Below are 23,884 nucleotides of genomic sequence, written 5' to 3' on the forward strand. Positions count from 1 at the left end.
CTTTTGAATACATTCTGGACTGTAACATGTATACCTTTGTCTATTATATTTTGCTAATATGATGTATAATTGTTTGGCAAATAAAAACCTTTAAAAAAAAAAAAAAAAAAAAAAAAAAAAAAAAAAAGCATACGTGCAATGTACCAATCCACCATAGTCATGGTCACTTTTGTTTAAGGGAAAGTGCCATAATGCTTGCAAAATTAGTTGTTCAGAAATGTATGTCCAAATTCCTTGTATGCATTTGAGTCACATCCTCTATCATTTTCATGCATACAAATGTGTCTTTACCTGCTCTTCCCCACACAGATACCTTATTTGTAAAACGAAACAAGGGGGGGGGGGGGAGCCTCTCTAAGTGTAGTATTAAAACAGTATCATTTATTGCACAAGATTAAAAACACTTACAAGATATAAGTGGGAATCATGCTCATCATAAGTATGTAGTCCTGGCAGTTCTACTGCTTCCCATAGGCTCCTCGCACGATCCGGGTACCTGGGAAAGGTTCTGGTGTGATGTTGTGCTGAATAGCTGTACATTCAGGAAAACCAGGAAGTAGTCAGCTCCATGCTGTCCAGCTTGAAGCGGAAGAGGAAATGATGTGGAATGTGGCCAGTAGAAGGAGCTGTGCGCTCAGAGCGAGTAGTCTTTCATTCCACAGAGACAGTCCTGACCCCTTCCTCCCACCCCCTGCTGGTACATACTTATGATGAGCATTACTCCCACTTATATCTTGTAAGTGTTTTTAACCTTGTGCAATAAATGATATGGTTTTAATACTACACTTAGAGGTGCCCCCCAACCCCCCCCCCCCGTTTTGTTTATGTGTTTTGCAGAATTGCTGGACACACTGAGGATGGCTGCCTCTTTTTAAAATCACCCCCTTATCGTGGTTCAACTTTGTTTTTACCTAAAGACTGACTAATCAAATGTAGATTATTACAAACTAAGAGCATTGCCTCCTGGAGCGCCAGATACCCAATTTACCTTCACTTGGATACCTTATTTGTGGGTGTTACTTAGAGCACAACTGTCATATACTGGATCTCTGCTTCTACAAGACCAAAAAGTAGAAGATTAAGTGATATTTGCATTTTGGATCCTAGAGGGTTGTGTCAGCTAAAGAACATAGTGAGGCTTCTTCTGTTTGTAATGCAGGAAATGTATTCTCCAAACACAACCACTGTAGGCTTCTCACTATAACATATGATGAATCAGTACCAACATTTTTTCCTAACCACCAGTTAAAGGGAGATAGTGTTATAATGAACACGAGTCAGGAAGCACTGCGTCACTGAACATGAGAGAAGCTCTATGAGGGTACATAACTCTGAAGTGGAGTGGACTTTTTGCATGACATCAAGTTCACCAGTTGGTTTTATCTTTTGCTTGCAAGTGCTCTTTAAAGGTTTAAAGGCCCACTGAAAGCATTTATTTGCATCTGTGTACCCTTCCATAAGTCCACTGCAATGACATAATGCTCTTGAAGTCGTACCCCATGAATGTACTTTTTTTCTTGGGCAGTCCATAGGACCCCATCATTGGTAAAAAAAAAAAAAAAAAAAAAAAAAAAAAGGGATATATAATACAGCAAGGATGGATGAATCTCCAGCAGCTCCTACTATGTTCTGATAGCAGCAGCTATCAGATTACCTGAAGCCTTTCGGCTTCAGATGGTTCCCTACTGCACATGCGCGAAGCGCGCTGCTCTTTCTAATTTAATTGGCCCCGCGGTGGAAGAAGGAGGAGCCGAAACTTCTGTGGGACCACGCTGCAGCACCATCTCCGGAAGTAGGGAGAGGGACCTGCCAAGAACGGGTACCCGTTGCCCCCTCCCCCTTGAAAGGTGCCAAATGTGGCACCGGAGTAGGGGGGAGCAAATAAGTGGAAGTTACACTTTTAGGTGGAACTTCGCTATAAAATCAGTGATTTTTCTCTAGAAAATTACTTAGAACCCCCAAAACAGCGGTCGTTGCAATATTTTATGTCACACTGCATTTGTGCAGTGGTCTTTAAAAAGCAATATTTTTGGGGGGGAAAAAAGAATACACTTCACTGAATAAAAAAAAAAAAAAAAAAAAAAAAAAAAAAAAACCACAACAGTAAAGTTAGCCCAATTTTTTGTAGAATGTGAAAGATGTTACGCCATGAATTGTGATCATTAAACTAAACAAAAAAATTGTGATTCCCATTTTATCCAGAATCGTGCAGCTCACATGGTACAAAGCCTCAACTAAACCCACAGTATTAAAGGATCGATATAGACAGATCAACTAAACCCACAGTATTAAAGGATCGATATAGCTATAGATATATATTACATTAATTTAGGCCACAAAAAAAAAAAAGGAAGGCGGTCATATTGACTATAGAATACTGCAAAAAATGTATTTCACATTATCCCAATGTCTTCAAAAAGGAAGAAAAAGACAGCGCAAACTTTTATCAACATAGGTTTCACCCATTGTAGAATTTAAACATATTGGGCCCTTTAATAACATTTACTCCACACACCAAACAACCATCAAAAACTCCAAACAACCATCAAAAATACAAAACTGCTGGGATGCCGCTGCAAACAGACAGCAGGGAGTCAGATTTAAAAACGCGCTCGCCTCTTTGTCAGGCAAAAAAAATTCCACGGTCGGATTTAGAAGTTAAATATGTTGAAGGGGGAGTGAAGTGATGCCGAATACAAGCGTGTTACTCTAACCAGTAGGTGTCTCTGCTCAGTGATATACACGGGAAGTCCCCTTGTGTTTAGAATGGGAACCATGGAGACCAGAGTTAAATATGAAAACACAGTGATGCCGGCGTATTTTAAATAGCGCCTGGAGGCATTAGGATACAGGTGGCGCGGAGGAGGTTTATAGCTTGTATCTTCGAGAAAAACAAATATCTGCCCGCATAGACCTTAACCCTTTCAGGGTCTGAATAGGTCATCACATATTTATTTCTTTTTTTTTTTTTTTTTTTATAATAAAATAAAAAAGCGTTCCAGTGTTTAAAATCTAGATATTTATGGGAAAAAAAAAAAAAAAAATTAAAAAACACCACTCACCAGACAGAAATGATAAAGACAAACAAACATACGATTTAGCATTTTTTTTTTTTTTTTTTTTGTTAATGACGAAAAATAACAAAAATCCTGCAACTGTATCCCGCGAAGCTACGCGCCTGACAGATTCAAACTGGACAAGGGTGGGTGTTCCGTCTGTCATGTGACTCACATAGGCAGAGCAATCTTTAGCTCAAGAAAAATAATCTTGTGATTAAAATAAAAAGTATGCAATTTGTTTTTCCCTTTGACATCACCCTAAGCTCCCATTCGCACTATGGGGTTGATTTAACCGGAGAGTGGAGTGCAAAATCTGATGCAGCTGTGCATGGTAGCCAATCAGCTTCTTCAAATAAAGGGTTACTAAACCCACAACAGTAAAATCAGTCTGCATATGCAGTAAAGCATGCTTGTTATACCCACTGTGGAACCTAAGGGGTTAATCCTCCGTGTTATGTAAAAAGGCTGTTTGATCCCATTGTCTCTGATCCTCCCCTTCTTCCACTGGCCCCCAACCATCTCCTGATAAGACAACCTTTGGAGTCACTCTGCACATGCCCAGTTTGGTGTATATTGCCAGAGAGTTTTTTTTCCCCTTTTTGGGAGGGTGCATATGATCAGCACTGTCCAGACAGAGGGTCAGGGATCCTGCAGCCTCATAGGACAGTCATAGTAGAATGAAAACTCCTCCTACAAGCTTTAACCAGGACACTGATAGAAGTCACAAGACTGCTATATACTGCTGATGTGATAAGGTATTTAGCAATTTACTAAAACCATTGCATTTCCATGTTCGATGTACTGTGGGAGACCAGATATAGTGAATGCAGGGTCCTGAGTTTAGTAACACTTCAAGCTTTGACAATAAAAGCTGCAGGCATCACCCCGGTACAACCACTGGAAGCAATATCGGTACTATCAGCAAGTTTGTTACCAGTTCTTGCATCGCTCCTCTCCCGCAGGCAGTTCACACAGCCTTGTGCGAACCACTTCAGGTGTCATTAACAAAGTTATTGACACCCCAAGTTTAGTTCACAGCGCGGGAATCGGATCGCATAGGTGAGAACACCCATGCGATCCGATTCTAGTGCGGGGAAAAACAAGTCCCTGCACTATTTTCTGTGTGAATCCAATGCGACTTCAGCCATACAACTGTATGGCTGAACTTGCATTGCTCAGAGATCGCATTTGAGCGACACCTGCAGTGCAGGTGCGAATCACATGCGATCTCTGAGATCGTAGCAGCGTGAACCCAGGCTTAATAACAACATGTTATTACATTTTTACTCCAGGAGGTAAATAATGAGTTTGGTAATTCTAGAGACATGCATTACAATTTAAAGTGGATGTAAACCCAATGTCATCCTTTCTAAACTACTGCCATAGGGGTTATCTATAAGGATATACATGCCTCCTGCATGTATCTTTACCTGTCAAATGTCTCTCCTCTGTCTGTTATTAGACCCGGAAAACTGCATATTCTGTGGGTGGGTCTGTTGTCTGGAGCTCGGTGGGTGGAGTCGTGATGTCAGTAGACTCCCCGCCCACCTCTACACTCCCCTTGTCAATATGCATTTTCTCCTGTGTATTTCTTACACTGAACTTCTGCTATGATCTCTAACATCCAGTGAAAAGACAGGAAAGTAACCACATGACTTCAGCATGCCAAATCATGCTGAGGTGTGGAACAGCCAATCCTTGCAGAGCTGCTGAAGAAAGGAGTGGGGGTGGGAATTAAAAAATAATGCCTGTGTCTTAGGCTAGTGCACAAGATATGTAAATCACCTGTCACTCACAGCAAGGGGGAGGATTTGACAAAGTTTTTCTCCGTTTGTCAAGATTTATCTCACTGAAGAATAAAAGAGGATTGCTCAGAGCTGGATTAACTCTGTGTGGCAAGACTGGGCTCAAATGATAGGAAATCTTATACTCTACATCAGGGATATGCATTTAGCGGACCTCCAGCTGTTGCAGAACTACAAGTTCCATGAGGCATAGCAAGACTCGGACAGCCACAAGCATGACACAGAGGCAGAGGCATGATGGGACATGTAGTTTTGCAACAGCTGGAGGTCCGCTAATTGCATATCCCTGCTCTACATTATGACATCAAAAAAAAAAAAAATATATATTTTTTTTGGTTTTACATCCACTTTGACTACACCCATTAGATTTCGGCCGACTCCAATGTACTGTACATTTAAATAGGACTAAAACAAGTCAGATGACTAAAATACGATTAAAACAAAAAAAAAAAAAAAAAAAAAAAAAAAAGGCATTTTAGACAAAAGGCTATGACTAAAACTAAATGAAAATTTGACGTCAAAATTAACACTGGCATGTAGGCTGGTGTGAATGCAGGTCCACCTGTTAGTTTTTAGGCGGACCTGATCGGACCCTCCAGTCTCCCCTATGGAGCAATGGATGTGCGCCAACATCTGCGGCTGCGGCTGCTGCTATCCGATCCTGTCCACAAAATCCAGACGGATGGTGGTCCCATTTTCCATTCGTCTGGGGGATCAGATTGGATGCGATCGAATGAAAATGGATAGGCGGTCCCTTTTTACCCAATTTCCCCATAGAGGAGAGCTGGACTGTATCTGCTGATCCCCGCTGAGCAGGCAGGTGACAGGTCCGTCTCCACTCATTGTGCAGAGCGGAGATGGACCCATCATCCGTCTGCTCAGCAGAGTGATCCCCCAAAGAGCAAGCGGATTCTGTTCCATGGAGGTGCCCATGTGAAAGGGGCCTTACTGATGGGACATAGAGCTGATTATGTTCACAGTTGTTTCTGACAATAAACCTTGCCAAGCAGTAGTGATGGGATAGACCTGGTCTACCAACTGAAATGACACAACGGTCTTATTACAGAGCTGCAAATTGATATACGCTGTGCACTTTGCAGAAGGCATTCACATGCTTGAGCCGCCCTACTTGTATTTATGGTCAAGCCAAATTTAGAGTTGCCATACTTCTACACAGCCTTAATGTAAAATATTAAATATAGACTCAGGAGTACTGAAAAAAAAAAAAAAAAGTCCCCAAGCTATAGAAAAAACAAAAAACAAAAAAAAAAACAAAACAAAAACACATAACACACACATATAAAAGCATGACCATCATGGATTACCAGTATGAAAAAAAGGTGTCGGAATGGCTGATAACCAGCCTAATGTGACAAGAGGAATTTGAATCACTGCACGATGCAGGAAAATACATGCCACAACGCATGATAAAGAAGAACAAAATTGCGTGCATTTTGACAACGCAAAGCGTGATTCCAGTCTATTATACAGAAAACATCTGTGTGCCTCTCCGATTTTACTTGGTTAATAGGACTTTTCCATGACTTTAGGGCCAAGCTCCACCAAATGCCATTCCGTGTCTGGAGTGGTCAGTCTTACTGGAACATAGGATGGCAAATAGTGGTGTTTTGACATGATCTCAGGGGAAAATAATGCCTTAGCAGCAAAGTGAACCTAAATCAGAGAGGAGCACAGAGGAGACTTTTCTATATAATTAAATAATTAGTATTTAGCCATACATGCTTACAGGCGGGACTTTAGATGATGCCAGATAGGCCCTTTTAGTGCTGGTCTTCATTTAAAACAGTTGTAAAGTCTATTTTTTTTAATTAAATACACATGTTTATATGTACCTGCTCTGTGCAAGGGTTTTCCACAGAGCAGCCCCTTAAAGCCTCTTCTGGGGTCCCCCACCAGTGCTCTCTGATCCTCCTCTGCTGTGTGTACCCCATAGCAATGGGGGTACATGTGCATCGATGGCCACGCTGCGCGTGTCTCGGCCCCCAGCTTCCTCCTCGCAGGATTTGACTGACAGCTGCTGGAGCCAATGGCTCCTGCCACTCTCAGCAAAACCTGTGAGAGCAGAGAGGAAAGAGAAGACCTGCAGCCGGGCACAGCGCTGGATCAATGGATGAGTCAGGTAAGTGTTGGGGGGGAGAACAGACAACGAAAAGGTTTTTACCTTAAGGAGAAGTACAGCCCAAGCTCGTGTGGCTGTACTTCTCCTGTGGATGACAGGGTGCAGTTCATTCCGCACTCCTGTGACCCATTTTAAGCTGACAGCAGGCCGAAGCCTGCTGTCGGCTGACATCACAGGGCCAGTCCAGGCTGGGGAAAGATCGTGACCATATGGTCAGGATCCACCCACATGCCTGGACGGGCACCCGGCTGAGAGGGAGCACTGAGAACCGAGTGATGCTGCATCCACCTAGGCAAGTACGATTCTGACATTTTCCCCCCCCCATACTTCTCTTAATGCAGAGAATGCAATTTAGGTAAAAAACAAAAAAACACACCTTTAGAATTTAGAACCTCTAACTGCAAATAATTTCTATGCAATTAGTGCGAGAAACCCACACTCCATGTGAATTTCCCGCATTGCGTTCAAAACACACTACACTTGATTGGCAGTGGGTGCCAGTGTTGACTTAACAACACCCTAAACACAGATTGCATTTGCCTGCACCTGATCGCATGGTGCAGTAGTACCTACCGTGTGATCTGGTTTCTGTGCGTGTTATAAAAGTAGGAAATGCACTACTTTTGGTGTTTTCTATCACAATTTCAGCCCATTCAAAATGAGTTTGTGTACACAATTAGGCTGGTAGGGGGCGAGAAAGTGGTTGCAGGAAAGAAATTTGCTCTGTGTATGGCCATCCTCTTTAAATTTTCCATACCAGGCCTATTCTGGCACTCCTTGCCTACATGTAAAAATCATCATCTTTTTGCTAGAAAATTACTCAGAACTCCCAAACATTATATATGCTTTTATTTCGGAGACCCTATGGAATAAAATGGCGGTCATTGCAACTTTTTATGTCACACGGTATTTGCACAGCAATTTTTCAAACACTTTAAAAATAAAAAATAAACGTTTCATTAATTAATTAAAAAACAAACACTAAAGTTAGCCACTTTTTTTGTATAACGTGAAAAATGTTACGTCGAGTAAATAGATACCAAACATGTTACACTTTAAAATTGCGCACACTAGTGGAATGGCGCCAAACTTCGGTACTTAAATCTCCATAGGTGACGTTTTAACATTTTTTACAGGTTACCAGCTTAGCGTTACAGAGGAGATCTCTGGATAGAATTGTTGCTCTCGCTCTAACGTTCTCAGCGATACCTCACATGTGTGGTCTGAACGCCGTTTACATATTTGAGTGCGACATACAAATGCGTATGATTGGTGGACTTTAAATTTTTTTCTTTATTGTTTATTTTATTTTTTTTTTTACACTTTCCCTTTAAATTTTTTTTTTTTTTTTTAATCACTTTTATTCCTATTACAAGGAATAGGGCATGACAGGTCCTCTTTATGGGAGAGATGTCTGTTCTATAAAACCCCAGATCTCTCCTCTAGGCAGGAAAGAAGGAGATAAAAAAAATAAAAAAAAATAAAAAATGATCTCGACCTTTCCAGCCAGCAGTGTTTACATCTGCAGATCTGGACATGACATCATAACGTCGCACCTGGGCCAGACTGCCAGGGATCATCTGGTCCCCGGTATTCTCTATGGTAAACTTCAGCTGCCGGCAGATTCCTTCTTCAGCACTGGCATGGGTGAGCCGGTAGAAGCACCAGATGTCGGAGGGAGGGGGGACGTCCCCTCCCGACACCTGTAAAAACAATCCAGCGGCTGAACAGGCACCATTCAGATATCTCCACTCAAAGTCCAGGACGTCATATGACGGCCTTGGGTGGGAAGTGGTTAAATAAAGTCTGTCAAATGTTACACACCCAACTTTGAATGCTTTATTGAACAGTGTAAAAAAGAAATACACAACTGTGTGTTCATTTTTTTTTTTCCTTCTGATTAGTTAGGCGCACTGCAAAGTGGATAGGAAATGGGCTTCCTGCACACAGGACGTGAAAAAAAAAAAAAAAAAAAAAAAAAAAAACAACCAGCGCTGCTGTCAGGAAAAAGCAGTGCACAAAACGTGCTTTTAATCAGTGTTGAATAATGTTTATGAGCGTCTTTGCACGTTACATAAAAACACTCCCCTTGCTATTTTGTCATGTAAAAATGCCTATAAAACACCAAACGCGCCTAAACGCTGTAGCAAGCTTTTAGCCCTGGCTCACATTGATGCTACTCTGAAATTGCGCTACTTCACTTGACGTAGCGCAATTTCAAAGTAGCAAGGTCAGCACCATTTCAGGTGCTACTTAATAGACATCTGTGTGGCTTCATGCACAGATGTCTATTGAAGTCGCACCTGAAATCGGCAAAAGTAGTACAGAAACTTTGCAAATCTGTGTGGCGCCGCAAAAATCAGTGTCGCACTAATTGGAACAGTGCCATTGCCTCCAATAGGCTGTGACTTGTCATTCGATTAGATCTCTCAAATCGCATTACAAATTGCTCCAATTTGAACCTAGGCTTAGCCGTGTTTAGGTGCGTTTAACGTTTTTACAGAAAAACCGCCTCTGCTCCAGGACGCACAGGCCTTTTTTTTTTTTTTTTCAGCATCTCTAAACGCTTATGCCTCCAAACTCCTCTAAAATTGTATGTGTAAATGGACACATGGGCTAACACATACGCTAAATGACCCTAAAAGCAGCTGCCAAAAAGTCCTGTGTGCATGAGGGCCTAAGTAGTTCCGGAAGTGTCAGATTTTACTCTACACAGACTCCACTGCCACTAGGTCATGGCTCCTAACAAGGCACTGAGCCTGACAGAGGGAAATAATTGCAGACAGCTGTAGTTATTGCACTGTCATTATGCAGCCCTGACAGTTCCAGAGGGACCGTTCTATTCCAGCTCGTCCTGTTTTCGGCCTCTGTGCTATCAGTATCCAGAGCAAGGTTTTGCATCGAGCCACGGCCATCAACAGAAATGTTAAAAGATTAAACATATGTGTGGTGTTCCCTACCATTTCCTTTGGGTATGAAACGTTTCATCAACCTGTCCCTTTTCCTGAGAAACCTTCATCAATTGTTCATAAGCATTTTTACCTACCTCTGAATAAGTACTATATCTAAAACTAGGGTAGGAGGTGTCAACCACCATTCTACCTGCAGACCAACAGAAGTTCAGGGATCTGCTAGCTGTGCTCCTTGGCGAGAATAACTCTAAAGGGATAATTGAGGTTGTAAGGGAGTCGCACAACAACACACATTAGTTGGCTGGAGTGCCAAAGACTTTAAACATCAGATTTAGAGGGCTAGAGGTCACCTAAAGTCAGAGGAGCTGCCCTTTACACTAATAACCTAGCACTGTAGTTAAGAGGATAATAAACAACTACAGGCAGTCCCCGAGTTACAAACGGCCTCAAATGCCGGTCACTTGTGCTCCACTCTGGTCCTGGATACCCCCAGGCACATCCCATACTGCAGTACTACATGTATTGCATGGCCAGAAGAGCCCCAGATAACATAACAAGCGCCCGGAACACCCCACATCCATGCACGTTACACTCACGAATGCAGTGTCCAGACTGGAAGTTACACTTACAAATGCAGTGCTGCGACTTATGAACAAACCTACAGTCCCTATTGTGTTCGTAACTCGGGGACTTCCTGTAGAGGGCCCTGGGATTTGATATTTTTAGCAAATCAGGAGACAGTATGATAAGCCAAACAGTTGACAAGATAGTAAGTGTCAGACTTCAAAGGATCTTTATCCTCTAACTCTCAATTTGTACAGCCGTGTATTAGAATAGCTGAAATGTAATGCGGGCAACACCAAGGTACCAGCATATACCCTTGTCTTACATCACTAGTCCACCATGACACTCCAAAAAGGTTCATCTCTACATTTTCAAGAGCTGGCTTACCCTTTCCTGCAAATCCCTGGTCAAGTGGTGGCAAACCTCAATGTCCAATAGCTACTTTCTTGGCAGATAGGCATATCGGGGATCTCAGGGTATTGCATACATGGGACTGAGAATTTACACTAGATGCTATTTTACCAAAAGGAAAGGGTTACACCAGGGCTTTCGAACCTGCGGTCCAAGGACACCAATGAATGTTGATTTACTTTTTTAAAAATTTTTTGTAAAAATGAGTTTACACTCCGAGAACATCTGCGACCGAAGAGAGATTTGACAGCGGGGAAAAAAAAAAAAAAAAAAAGAAGGACGGACATACATTTCATTAGGGTACGTCGTCAAATAACCGCACAACTGTGAGTTAAAGTAACTCAGTGCCGTATTGCAAAAAGTGGCCTGGTCAGGAAGGGGGTAAAACCTTCCGGAGCAGAAGTGGTTAAAGTGTTACTAAACCTAGGACCCTGCATTCACTATATCTGGTCTCCAACAATACAAGAACATGGAAATGCAAATATTTTAGTAACTATAAACTGCTAAATACCTTTTCTCATCAACAGTATATAGCAGTCTTCTGACTTCTATGATTGTCTGGGTATAGCTTGTAGGAGGATTTTTCATTCTACTCTGACTGTACTATGAGGATGCATGACCCCTGACCCTCTGTCTGGGACAGTGCTGATTGGTCCTGTGCCAATAACATGCACTCTCCCAAGAAAAAAAAAAAAAAAAAAAAAAAAAACACCACGCACACACCACACACCTCTAGCAATTCACACCAAACTGAGCATGTGCAGAGTGCCTCCAAGCCTCCAAGGCTCTGTACTATCAGCAGATGGATTGGAGACAGTAAATGAAGGGGAGGATCAGAAAAGACAGGGTCAAACAGCCTTTTACACAATGCAGAGTATTAACCCCTTAGGTTCCACAGTGGGTATAACGAGCATGCTTTACTGCATATACACACTGATTTTACTGTTGTGGGTTTAGTAATACTTTAAGCACTTCCAATGTGCAATAGGTTATTTCACATACAGACAAAAGAAGTTTTGCTCAAGAACTACACATTTACATTGCTATAGCAAGGACAGTAGGGAAGAGAGAGAGCCAAAAGAAAACCTATCTGCTAAGCCACATTTACCTGGACTGTTGACCACATTTTTAACCCTTTCCTTTCTACCATCCTTTCAACTCTTCGCCTTGGACCGCTGACCAAGTTTGTGGGCTCTATCCAGTCCAGCAGCTTTTCTCACAAGAAACTGTCTTTTTGAATAAGCATTCCCATCAGCTTTTCTCAATCGGAGTCTAGCACTCTACAATTTTGTAGTATCAACCAACCTTCCTAAATTATTGAGAAAGACAGCTCAAAAGAATGGATGTCTTGATGCAACTTTTTGAAAGGATTAAAATGTAACCTAGCCATTTATAAAACACCAAAGACCAAAAATAGCTCAAACCAGTTTACAGAATGAGAGCTGCTTATGGTATGGGTATTGGAGCCTTACTTGAGAAAACCTGTGTCCTTTGTGTAAAGCCTCGTACACACACACACAATCGGATTTTCCACAGACAAAACCTCAGACTCTTGTCCGAAGGGGTGTGCCTGGATTTTGTCTTGCATACAAACGTCAAGGAATTGTCGGCCAACAAACACGAATGTAGTGATGTACTACGTGTTTTTTCGGCTCACCCTTTGGGCTCCTTCTACTAACACGAAATTAACAGAAGTTTGGCGAGTGTTGATTTGCGCTTTTCATTTTGTTTCCGTTCGTCAACCAGACATGTTGCGGAATTGGAGGAGAGAACGTGTTTTTTTTTTTTTTTTTTATGCCTTGGAGTTATTGCTTCCCCCCTACCCCCCAAGTCCAGTTCAGGAACAGAAGGAAGAGGATTTCTTGGACCAAAAATTGTTTGATTTATTAATGGTGACCAATTATGTCATATGCCTTTGCTGCGGGAGCTCCAGGAGAATAATCCGGATAATTTTCAGGATTATCTCCGAATGACGGACCCCTGCTTTCACTAACACTTGGCATTGTTGACCCCCTATATTAAGGAGCAGGACACATGCATGTGGCTTTTATTTTATTTTTTGGTTGAATAATAAATGATTTGATATATTTTCTATATTTTTGGATGCACTTTTTTGTTAAGGTCTATTGGCAGATAACATGTCTAATTTTATTTGTTTTCACATTAAAAAAATTGTGTACAATAATACTTGGCTATGTGTTTTACTTCAAATGACAGTTTGGGAGTGGGCAGTTACATAAAAAAAAAAAAAAAAAAAAAATACAATGTAAAATTAACAAGGGACACCAACATAGTTGTATCTTTGAGCTTAAAAACTACAGGATAATGGTGTTGTGGTAACTTGCACCAAAAAAAAAAACAAGCATAATATTATTCTTGATATCACTAGAAAAAGAAAGCCTTTGAAAATTAGTTTGCAATAACTCCATCAGTATCACCAGCAAAGCAGCTTCATTATTATCCCATTAAAGAAGAGAATTGTGCGCTGCATTTTGAAATTTCATAATTTGCCACGTCATAAATGTTAATTTTCCAATATGAACGCTAGTTTACAAGAACGACTGCTTCCGGCTCATCCTTGCTTCCGAGGATGCGTGTTTGTACTTTGGACTTTTGTACACATGCTCGGAAAATCCGACAACAATTGTCCGATGGACAGTACACACGGTCAGATTCTCCGCCAACAGCCTGTCATCACACAATTCCAGTTGGAAAATCCTATCGTGTGTACGTGGCTTAAGACCCTGCAGTCCACACAAGACTTTTGGCCAGATATTTCATCAAACCATTATGTGCTAGTTTTGAAAAGCACACAAGCTGCCATTCCTGGTCTCCATCTAAAAATGATAGTTACCTAGGTTATGTTTGGCTGTAATCAATTTGATTCACAAACGCCTTGTACAAGCATTGCTATACATTTTCGGGTTGTTGAAAGTAAAATATGCACAAGACACTAGTGTTGTGGTGTGAACAAGACACATAGAAAACAGCCGATTTCTTTGTGCCCTTGCAAAGACATATCTCTGCACATGGTGTAAAAGAGGTCTCAAAAAAGGGAATGCATAAGCATGTCAGCCAGGGAATCAACACTTTCAAAATGAGAGGTGGGCAATGGCAATCTCAGATATTAAGGCTGGCCATAAACGGATGAAAATCCATCTGGTTTAGCAAGAACCGGGCGAATTTTGATCCATCTATGGGCAGGCAGGTTGTACTGAAGCCGAGCCATCAAATCAACTTCAGTACAACCAGCCTGTCAGGCTTTTCTTGTGCAATCACTGCCGATGGCCATAGCCACCAGCGATGATCATCGTTTTCTGACAGCGGGGTAACCTCATGCTGTCAGAATACAATAGTGCAGAGGGAGGGATTCCCTTATTAACACTGAATGTGTTAATGGGGGGTGGGGGGGCGAGGTATTTTCCTTCCTGCACTTAAAAGAAAATTGCATAATCCATGGGTTGCATAAGCCTGCTACTGAAAATAAATACAGACAGAGGAACTTAAATTTGACAGTGGATTTAGTTTTCCAACCTGCAACAGGGGAGTTGGCTTTGCACCGTGAAATTCCTATGAAAAACCTATCATGAGTGACACCAATAACATATGTGGTGAGGGAGTACCAGGCTTGACCCATGAGATTTACACAATGACACAAATGCTGGCTGCAGTTTCCATAGCAACACCACAAGAACAATGTCACTTGGGGTAACTTTGCATCACAACAAGATAATGCAGAGAGTGTTCACTGCCCAAAGGGATATAAAATGACCACTTTGTTAACTGTGGCACCAGTTAGCCCAGGGATAGGCAACTTTGGCACTCCAGCAGTTGTGGAACTACTAGTTTCATGAGGCACCGCAAGACAGACAGCTACAGGCAAGTCTCCAGTCACCATGGGATTTGTAGTTAACACACAGCTTACGTGCCAAAGATATTTACTCTTGGCCAATCTACCCAACCTACCTTTTTATCTCACAAGAGGAATATATGAACAAGCATTTCCACTAAGATCATTCGGATCAGAAGACAAAATTACAGTCAACTGTTTTCCTGCATTATATAGAACATGGTCAAGGCTACAACCATGGGTCTGCCTTGTATTTTTCTCTCCAATGGGTATGATAAAAGTTTTCCGCTTTTGTGTTATAAAACCCAAAATAAAAAAGTAATATTGCAGCTTAACAATCATTAAATATGGTGGCTGCATTAGTTTACCTTTTTTATCCTTTTTATCCTTTATTTTCACTTGGTGATCTGGCCAGTAACACTCCCTGTCTTAGGCCGGCCATATACGGTTCAGCAGGAACCGGCCAAGATTGGAACCATTAATGGGTAGGCTGAATGTAACAAATTGATTGATCAACTTGGGTACAACCAACCTACCAGATTCTCTTGCGATTATCTCTAGGAGCTGTTATATTGGCGCTAGCGATAACCACTGTATTCTCCCGGTGGGGATGGCTTCCCCAGCCAGAAGACAATGGCTCGGAAGGAGGGATTCCCCCATCAACACTGCCTGTGTTGCAGGAAAGAACTTCACTCCGTGTATGGCCGGCCTTAAGGTGTCTCGACTCTGGATGGAAAAGCGACAGAGACAAGTTTGGTCAGCAGCATTATCAATCTGGGGAGAGGGTAGTGTTGGACATGCTAGCAGATTTAGAAAGGACTTGACTAATAAATGAAAGCTCCTTCATAAGCAGTTACAGCTGTTTTTTTCCCCCTTTTGGGATAAAGGCTTTACATAAATACTGATTATTGTAAGCTCCCCTGTCAGTGTTAAATGGTCTTTCTAAACCTCTAATTGCGACTTTTACAAGACAAGTTAAAAGGAAGTTGAAAAATAGGTGAAAATGAAAAGCCCCTTCCATCAGGGTGGCCTGATCGGTTTTAACTGTCACTTTTTAGGTGGACTCGATCGGATCATCCTCTAAGGAGCGGCGAATGTCAAAGGACATGTGTTCATTGACACCCGCCGATTCAATCCGCCTGTCCATTAAATACAGACAGACAGATGGGGATCCGTTCCCCATCATCCATCTGGCGGATCAGATTGGGTGACTGATGGAAACAGACGGTCCGTTTCCATCCGACCTCCCATAGAGGAGAGCGGGCTGTGTGTCACCACTCTGCATAAGCGGAGAAGACACGGACCTGTCTTTGGCCTGCTCAGTGGGGATTAGCGGACAGGTTCCTCGCCGAGCAGGCAGATTTGCAGGTGAAGTCTGCCTGTCTGAAAGGGGCCTAAAATCTAAAAAAAGAACAAATGCAACCACCCCATTCAAAGTGGAACTAATCCCTACTATCATATCTGGCGTTTTGGGATCTTGGGCAGAAACGCTGCGAATCTGCCTACGATTCCAAGTCGCACGGCAATCAATAGTGGCAAAACACACCATGTGTGTTGGGTGCCATTGATTTTCAATCTCACCTAAATGTGGTGCAGTTTTGCTGTGCTAAGTCACGCGGCAAACAGCACTGCGCAAAGCTTTTTGCCCCCTAAAAAGGAGCAGGAGCTTCTTTTCGGCGACAAGCTTTGCACAATGCCGCACGACAATCGCGCCAAAACCGCACCGTGTTTAGGTACCATTGACAATAAACGACACCCAAACATGCATGGGGCGTTTTGCCACTACTGCAGTGCGCTTTGGGATTGCAAGCAGAACGGCAGCGATACTGTCCGAGATCCCAAAATGCCAGATGTGAACGTCGCCATCTTAGCCTCTGTTTGATCTGCAGTTGCCATGGTGCTGCACATTGATCAGTTATGACACAAGCCTTTTGATGGCTTGACAGTTCAGTTAGTAACTGACAGTTGCCCTTTAAGTTAAGTTATTTACTGCATGCCCTAAATGTAACTGCTTTTGGAAACAAAGTAATGGATTTAGTTCCGCTTTAAAAATTGGAAAGCTTCTTTGTTACACCATTTTAAATTATATTACGCGCTATATGAATACAACGGCTAAAGGAATCTTATTGCATCGGATCTAGGAAGGACGAGACCCTCACAGAGCTGTTATTTAAAAACTGCTCCGATGCCATCACAATCTTATAACAAATAGATGACTTTATTGTGAACCAAAAGAGCTTGGGCTGAGTTCTCGCTTCCTGCTATCGCTACAATACAGCTCAGATGTTGCCAATGCACATAGCAAAGCCGAGTTGTGATGTATCCAAGGGCAACAAAAATAAACAACCCTCGCTTGTCGATCTAAAGAGGCTGTGGAAAACACAGGATGACGCCAGGAAGTTACAAAAAAAAAAAAAAAGGGGGGGGAGGGGGGGGCCAGGGGATTGTGCTAAACATATAAATAATAATATAGTACTATCAATACACACCCTCAACATGAAACCAAGAGGACAGAAAGATTAGATGGATAAAACAGAGACGATCGCTCCCAAATTACTATAAACAAATTTCAAGGGGATGCCCGGGAAATTTGCGACTACCGGAAAGCTCTTGGTCATAGTGAGCTCCCAGCTGAATGGAACAGGTGTGAGAAATAAGATGACATCTGCTCATTCGGATGGCAGAAAAATACAACAATATGATGTACTGCGGGACGTGTCCGATTTCTGCTCCTATGAACTTTACCCTGCATGGCTCCTGTCAGTACAAAGTGACTGCATCAGAGTGCTGTACTCCCCCCTTCAGGCCTCATTTACACCTGTGGCTGGGGGGGGTCAGTAAAAACAAGCTGCATTTTTACCCTCCCCAACTGCTAAGGCAGCCATACTAGGGAACATGACGTGGGATCAACGCTTAGCAAAAATGACCCCCATAGCACGTTCAGCAGCCGCCTGCCGGAAGAGAGCCCCGTTACATAAATAGGACCGTGACGCAACAACCTCACAACCGCATGCAATGCACAAGGCTGCAGCACAGCAGTTTGGTCTTTTAGGGTATAAAAGAAGCAGTGAGGAGGCAAAACAAATCCTCTCCACTGCCTTTAGAGTGCCCCCTGAAAAGTGGGCCATTTGACGGGCCACTCTTTAGAGAGCTGCCACTATTGTAAATAAGCCCCAAGGCTTCTTTACTGCACCACATGCAGTCACAGACATTATTAAAGCAGAACTTCACTCTGAATGGGAAGTTCCGCCTAATTCCTTCCTTCCCCCTCCTAAGGAACTTTTTTTGGGGGGGGGAGGAGGCAAGTACCTGGTTTTGACAGGTACCCACTCCCACTTTCGGATGGATTGCCTAGGCTAGTGACGGCAAACCTTGACATCCCAGATGTTTTGGAACTACATTTCCCATGATGCTCATGCACTCTGCAGTGTAGTTGAGCATCATGGGAAATGTAGTTTCAAGGCATCTGGAGTGCCAAGGTTTGCCATCACTGGCCTAGACGACTACCAAAGGTTCTCCAGCCCCCCCACGTGCAACCTTCTGGGACACATCACAGGTCCTTGAAGGCTGTGGCACCATTCACACAGCTCATGCGCAGTGGGAAGCCGGCTGTGAAGCTGTAAGGAGTCGCAACTGCCCTCCCACAGTTAACATGCCACTGCTGGGGATCCTGAAGACCAGGGAAGAACCAGCCTGGGGGGGACACTGGATCCTTGGACAGGTAAGCGTCCTTAAATTGGTTGTAAACTTTAGACATGACATATGAACAAAGCATAGCCGTCTATAGTGTGCAATTGTCTCAATTAAGAGATATAAGCGTCATTTCTGTCTGCTGTATCGTTCCTCTGCTATCAGCATGAATCACTTCTGTTTTCCTGACACCAAAAGAAAAAAGGTGACAGGGGCGGGACCTCCAGCTGATTGACAGCCTCAGCTCTGTTCCTGTGTGTGTGGTGGGTCCCTTCCCTCCAGTGAGCTCTCTGAGCTCTGCAGAGTGTAACTTCAGCTCTTCGCCCCTTTTTTCTGACACCACAGACAAAACCTATAAATTCAGCACTTTGAATAAATGTAGAGAAAAGAAGACTGCAGATAAACAGGTACAACTTATGTAGGAGGATTGGTTTCATTTCTGTATCACCTGAGGATAGTCCCTTCACTGGGTATATGTAAAGGTTTACAACCACTTTTCAATTAAAAGTCAGCAGCTACAGTATTTTTAGCTCCTGACTTAATTTTTCAAACAGGGTGAAAAACCTCTTAGAGGCTGCATCTGTGGCGGTGCGTCCATAAGGGCGCACGGGCGCCACCCCCTCTCTCCAGCCACCCCCTCTCTATCACTGATCGATTAGTGCATTGCATGAATCTATCCATGGCCGCCACTGCCACCCCCTTTTCGGGCGCCTGAATTACAGCGGCGGGGGGGTGTTTTTGAAGCACCTGATTAGAACCATAGGCTCTAATAGACGTCAAAAAAGGTAAACAGTGAGCGCCATGCTTGGCGCTTGCAGTTCACCCTGCTGTGTTAGAAAAGCAAATTAATATTTGCTTTCCTAACACGGACCTGCCTCTCCGTCAATCAGGTGCTCGGGTCTGTTACCCATCACCTGATTGGCTGAAACGACAGGTGCTGTGACTGGACGCCTATCAGGCGTCCAATCATAGGAGAAGACGGGAGAAGAAGACATCGAGGACATTGCTCGCTGCAGTCACCTGCTTCCCCACCGAGAGGAAAGTGCTGTGATGGCACAGTGGTGGTGTTTGATGGGCACAGTGAGGCTGCAATTGATGGCTTTTTTTCAGAATTTTTCAGTTTGTTTGCGCCCCCCCAGCCCAAAAGTTTGAGCACCAGCCGCTACTGGGCTGCATTCACACGTATCATTTTCAGGCATTTTTTTTTAGGGCGTTTTTGGAGGTCCAGAGTTCACCAAATGTGAAAAGCAGTAGAACGCCTGTAATCTGCCTAAAAAGAAGCTCATGTACTTTGAGCTTCAGGCGTTTTGCTTCAGTCGACAGAACGTCCAGATGTGAACAGGGACCATTGAAATGAGTGATGGGATTCACTATTCATCCTACCATTTACATTACAATCTATCCATACAGTCAACTTTCAATACACCAAAACTATGTAAAAGGAGAATCTATGTACTTGCTGGTAGGTCTACAAGAAACTGTGCCATCAGAATGAATATATATATATATATATATATATATATATATATATATATATATATATATATATATATATATACACATATACATATACACACATACACACACACACACTTTTTTTTTTTTTTTAGATTTAACAAAACTATGTAATGGGAGGATAAACCAAACAATCCATTGCATTTACAGAAAATTCATTGCATCAGCTGATGGCAGATCTAAAAGGAGATTGGTGACCATACACTACACAATTTGATTGTACAATCCCTTATAGCTCTACCACCAACTATAAAATGCAAGGACCAGCACATTGGATAAATACTGAACTGGTTATGATTGTATACATATTACATCATTTTACATCTAGAGAAGACTCTGCAGCGACAATACAATTAGACCAGAAGATGTATGGTCAGCCTTAGGCCCCTTTCACACTACTGTGACTTCAAGGTTGCGCGATTTCAGGGAATGCCTGTGTAACGCGGCATCAAAGTTGGACCAAAGTAGTGCAGGGACTACTTTGAAGTCGGCACAACTGGAAGTTGTACTAATATGAATGGTCGTCACTGGAAATCATGGGGAACGACTTGTCGTACAAGTGTGAAAGGGGCCTAAGGCTGCCCATACACTATGTAATCTGAATGGACACTCTCTGTACTGTTCCCTTTAGGTTCAGGTCGCACTGTTGCAATCCAATTTATAGCGCGATTATGTAGTGCAACTGGTGGTTTGTATATTCTATTGGGCCAAAATCTAAATCAAAAGTAGTCAAGGAACCTTTACCAAAATTATGCCATGCGGAGTTGCATTGATGTGAACGGGCGCTTTCCATTCCCATACGATTCTGTGCGGCTCAAGTCGCTTCTGAAATCGCAGTAGTGTTAACGGAGCCTTCGTTTCCAAAAACTACGTAATACAAAATCAAACCTAAACATTCTATTCCATTCGTATCCAATCAGGAAGACCCTTGCACTACATAGCTGTTGGTAGATCTAAAGCTGGATACACACTATACAATTTTCTTTAGATTTACCAAAACCATAAAACATGAGGTCAAACCTAAACACTTTCAAATTTGGATGCAATCAGGCAGGCCCTGGTACTAAAGCCCCATAACACACTATACAATTTTCTGTAGATTTGTTTTCCTTAACCATATAATATGAGGTCAAACCTTAAGAGTTTCAATTTGTAAGCAATCAGGTAGGCCCTTGTACTACATGGTTTTGGTAAATCTAAAGGAAATCTGACAACAAAAAGTTGTATAGCGTGTATGGGGTCTAATGGCCCGTACACACGATCTGAATATCGTAGGACAGATCGAAGACCGTTCTCGCTTAATAGTCGCAAGTTGAAATAGAATAGCTAAATAAAGTCACGAAAATTCTCGAACGACAGACAAAAAAAAAAAAAAAACGTAAGTGATGTCATGTGTTGTAATGTATTTGTATTTTCAGACGACAACTATGCTGACTAAACGAAAATCGTACGATCTGGAATCACACGAGGAAAATTATCGGGTATGTCCGATCTAATAATATCGGATGAACGGTCGTGATCGGCTGTCGAAAGTAGTGTACACACGATCCGAATATCATAAAATCCTTCCTCGGACGACCGTTTTCCTACCATATTCGGATCGTGTGTACGGGCCATTAATCTAAAGGAAATCAAACAACAAAAGTTGGATGGTGTGTATCCAGCTTTAGGGTCACCATACAACCTTTCTACAATGAACTTTAGATTTACCAAAAGCAAAGACATACCTATCCTAGATGATCGATTTGTATCTAACCAGGAAGGCCCTTAAATGATGTAGCTGTTTGCAGATCTAAAAGGGGATTGTACAGATTGTAAAGTGTATGGTGATCTTAAAGGTGATTGTACCGTGTATGGTGATCTTAAAGGGGATTGTACAATCAGATTGTAAAGTGTATGGTAATCTTAAAGGTGACTGTACCGTGTATGGTGATCTTAAAGGGGACTGTACCATCAGATTGTAAAGTGTATGGCGATCTTAAAGGCGATTGTACCATCAGATTGTAAAGGGTATGGTGATCTTAAAGGCGATTGTACCGTGTATGGAGGGGATTGTACAATCAGGTCTTGACAAGTCCAGTACACATTGGAAAGGGAGTGATGTCAGGGTGACCCTGAGAAGGGGGTCTGGTAGGTGGGATGCCCCCCTGAGATCTGAACCCAATATAAACAGATATAGTCGCTGCTATGGCAACCACTAAACTTTAGCAGCGCTATAAAAGTTGCCCTCTACCTATTGGTTGATGTCCAGGCCATGGCTAAGTGGAAGCAGCTGCTGTTGTCTGTGTGTGTTTGTGTGTATGTGTGTGGTAATGAGCGATGTGTATATGTGTAGAGATGATTGGATAGGACATCCGGCGGCAGGAAGGTTTAATAGACAGAAAGCGGCCGAGTACTCCATTGCTCCCATCTACTTCCCTTGCCCTCCCAACCTTGTGGCAGGCTGGGCTGTACGGGTGAGCGCTTCACCTGCGTCCGGCTGGATGCCTGCTGATGTGAAAGTTGTGGGCCCCGCGGTCTCCGGGCTGCTCCTCCGGCCACTGCTGATCGTGTGTCTCCGGTTGGCAAGTAACAGTCTCCACGGCTACAGTCACTATGGCGCCGGGGGTCTCGAGGCAACAGTTGCTATCCTCTCCCTCTGACGTCACCCACGCCTTTTCCCCTGCCCACTTTTCCCTCCCGTTGCCTCCCCATTGGCTCCTCGGGACGTGACGACAAGACGTTCGTCAAATAGCGGCGAGCCAGTTAAAAAAAAGGGGGGGGCGCCCCTCCCGACGCTCACCCTGCTCTCGGTATCAGTTCTCCTTGACACGGAAGAAGGGCGGGGCTTCGGTCTCGGCGCCGGCTGTGGCGCGCAGCGGCGATTGGCTGGGGGTGGGGGAAGGGCGGTTACTAGGGTAACCGCCAAACTCCGTGCAAGCCGAAGCGCCGAATTATTGTGTCGTTCCGCGCCGTTTGGGAAGTGACTGGTGAGGGTAATCCTCCAGGCTTGTTCTAATAGGCCCTGTGGGGAGAGGGGTTGGGTGTGACGTTCTTGGCTATCACTCGGTGGACAGGCTGTGTGGTTTACCTCATAACTTTCACAGACCCCTTTCATACCTCAGCGTTTTGTAGCTCCAATACTCTCAGGGAGAAAAAAAAAAAATCAATTATTCTCTATGGTGGTGGTTCATATCTCCACTCAAAATAGTTTTGGAGCTACCTTGGTAGCTGGATTCAGGCAGGTTTTTGAAACCCAATAGCAACCGATGATGTAACATGATAGTTTTTTTTCCATTGGCTAAAACAAAAACCGTCAAAGCTCCAAAACGATCGGAAAAAGGTTCACGATTGCCCGAAATAAAGCGACATTCAGGTGCAAATGCAACTTTAATAGCCCGTACACACGATCGGAAAATCGCTCTCCCTCTGGCCAATCAGCGGGCGACCGTGCCTCTGGCGGCACGTGCCCCCCACTGCCAATTGTCAAAATCACATACAGGTTCGTGATTTCATGCAATAGAGCAGCCTTACCACAGTCTGTGTACGGCAGGCGGTCGGGAACTGGTTAATGTCCCATACGCAGGATCGGAAAATCCATATGAAAAATACCGCTTTCGAATCGATCGTACGATAATCTGATCGTTAGTACATCGCTCGTATGCAAAATTATCCGATGTGACGAGCATGAAAATTTTTCCTCATACGATACCAGAACGTACAATTTTTTGTTTAACCACTTCAGCCCCGGAAGGATTACCCCACTTCATGACCAGGCCGTTTTTTGCGATACGGCACTGCGTTGCTTTAACTGAAAATTGCGAGGTCGTGCGACACTACCCAAATAAAATTGATGTCCTTTTTTTTTTTCCCACAAATAGAGCTTTCTTTTGGTGGGATTTGATAATTTCCTGCGGTTTTTACTTTTTGCGCTTTAACCACTTCATCCCCAGAAGGAT

General features: G+C 43.1%; 1 protein-coding gene across 2 annotated transcripts in view; it reads right to left on the minus strand.

Moving 5' to 3' along the window:
* The window catches only part of RFX2 (regulatory factor X2), an 88,697-nt gene extending 65,967 nt beyond the window's left edge, over positions 1–22,730 (minus strand). The window contains exon 1 of one of the 2 annotated variants that reach the window (XM_073599026.1): positions 22,416–22,730. The gene's annotated coding sequence lies outside the window, so the exon portion shown is untranslated. The remainder of the gene's footprint in view (positions 1–22,415) is intronic. The other variant, XM_073599036.1, reaches the window with a different exon arrangement.
* Positions 22,731–23,884: the final 1,154 nt, after the last annotated feature.

Source organism: Aquarana catesbeiana, linkage group LG01 (assembly GCF_042186555.1).
Source record: "Aquarana catesbeiana isolate 2022-GZ linkage group LG01, ASM4218655v1, whole genome shotgun sequence".
NCBI lineage: Eukaryota > Metazoa > Chordata > Amphibia > Anura > Ranidae > Aquarana > Aquarana catesbeiana.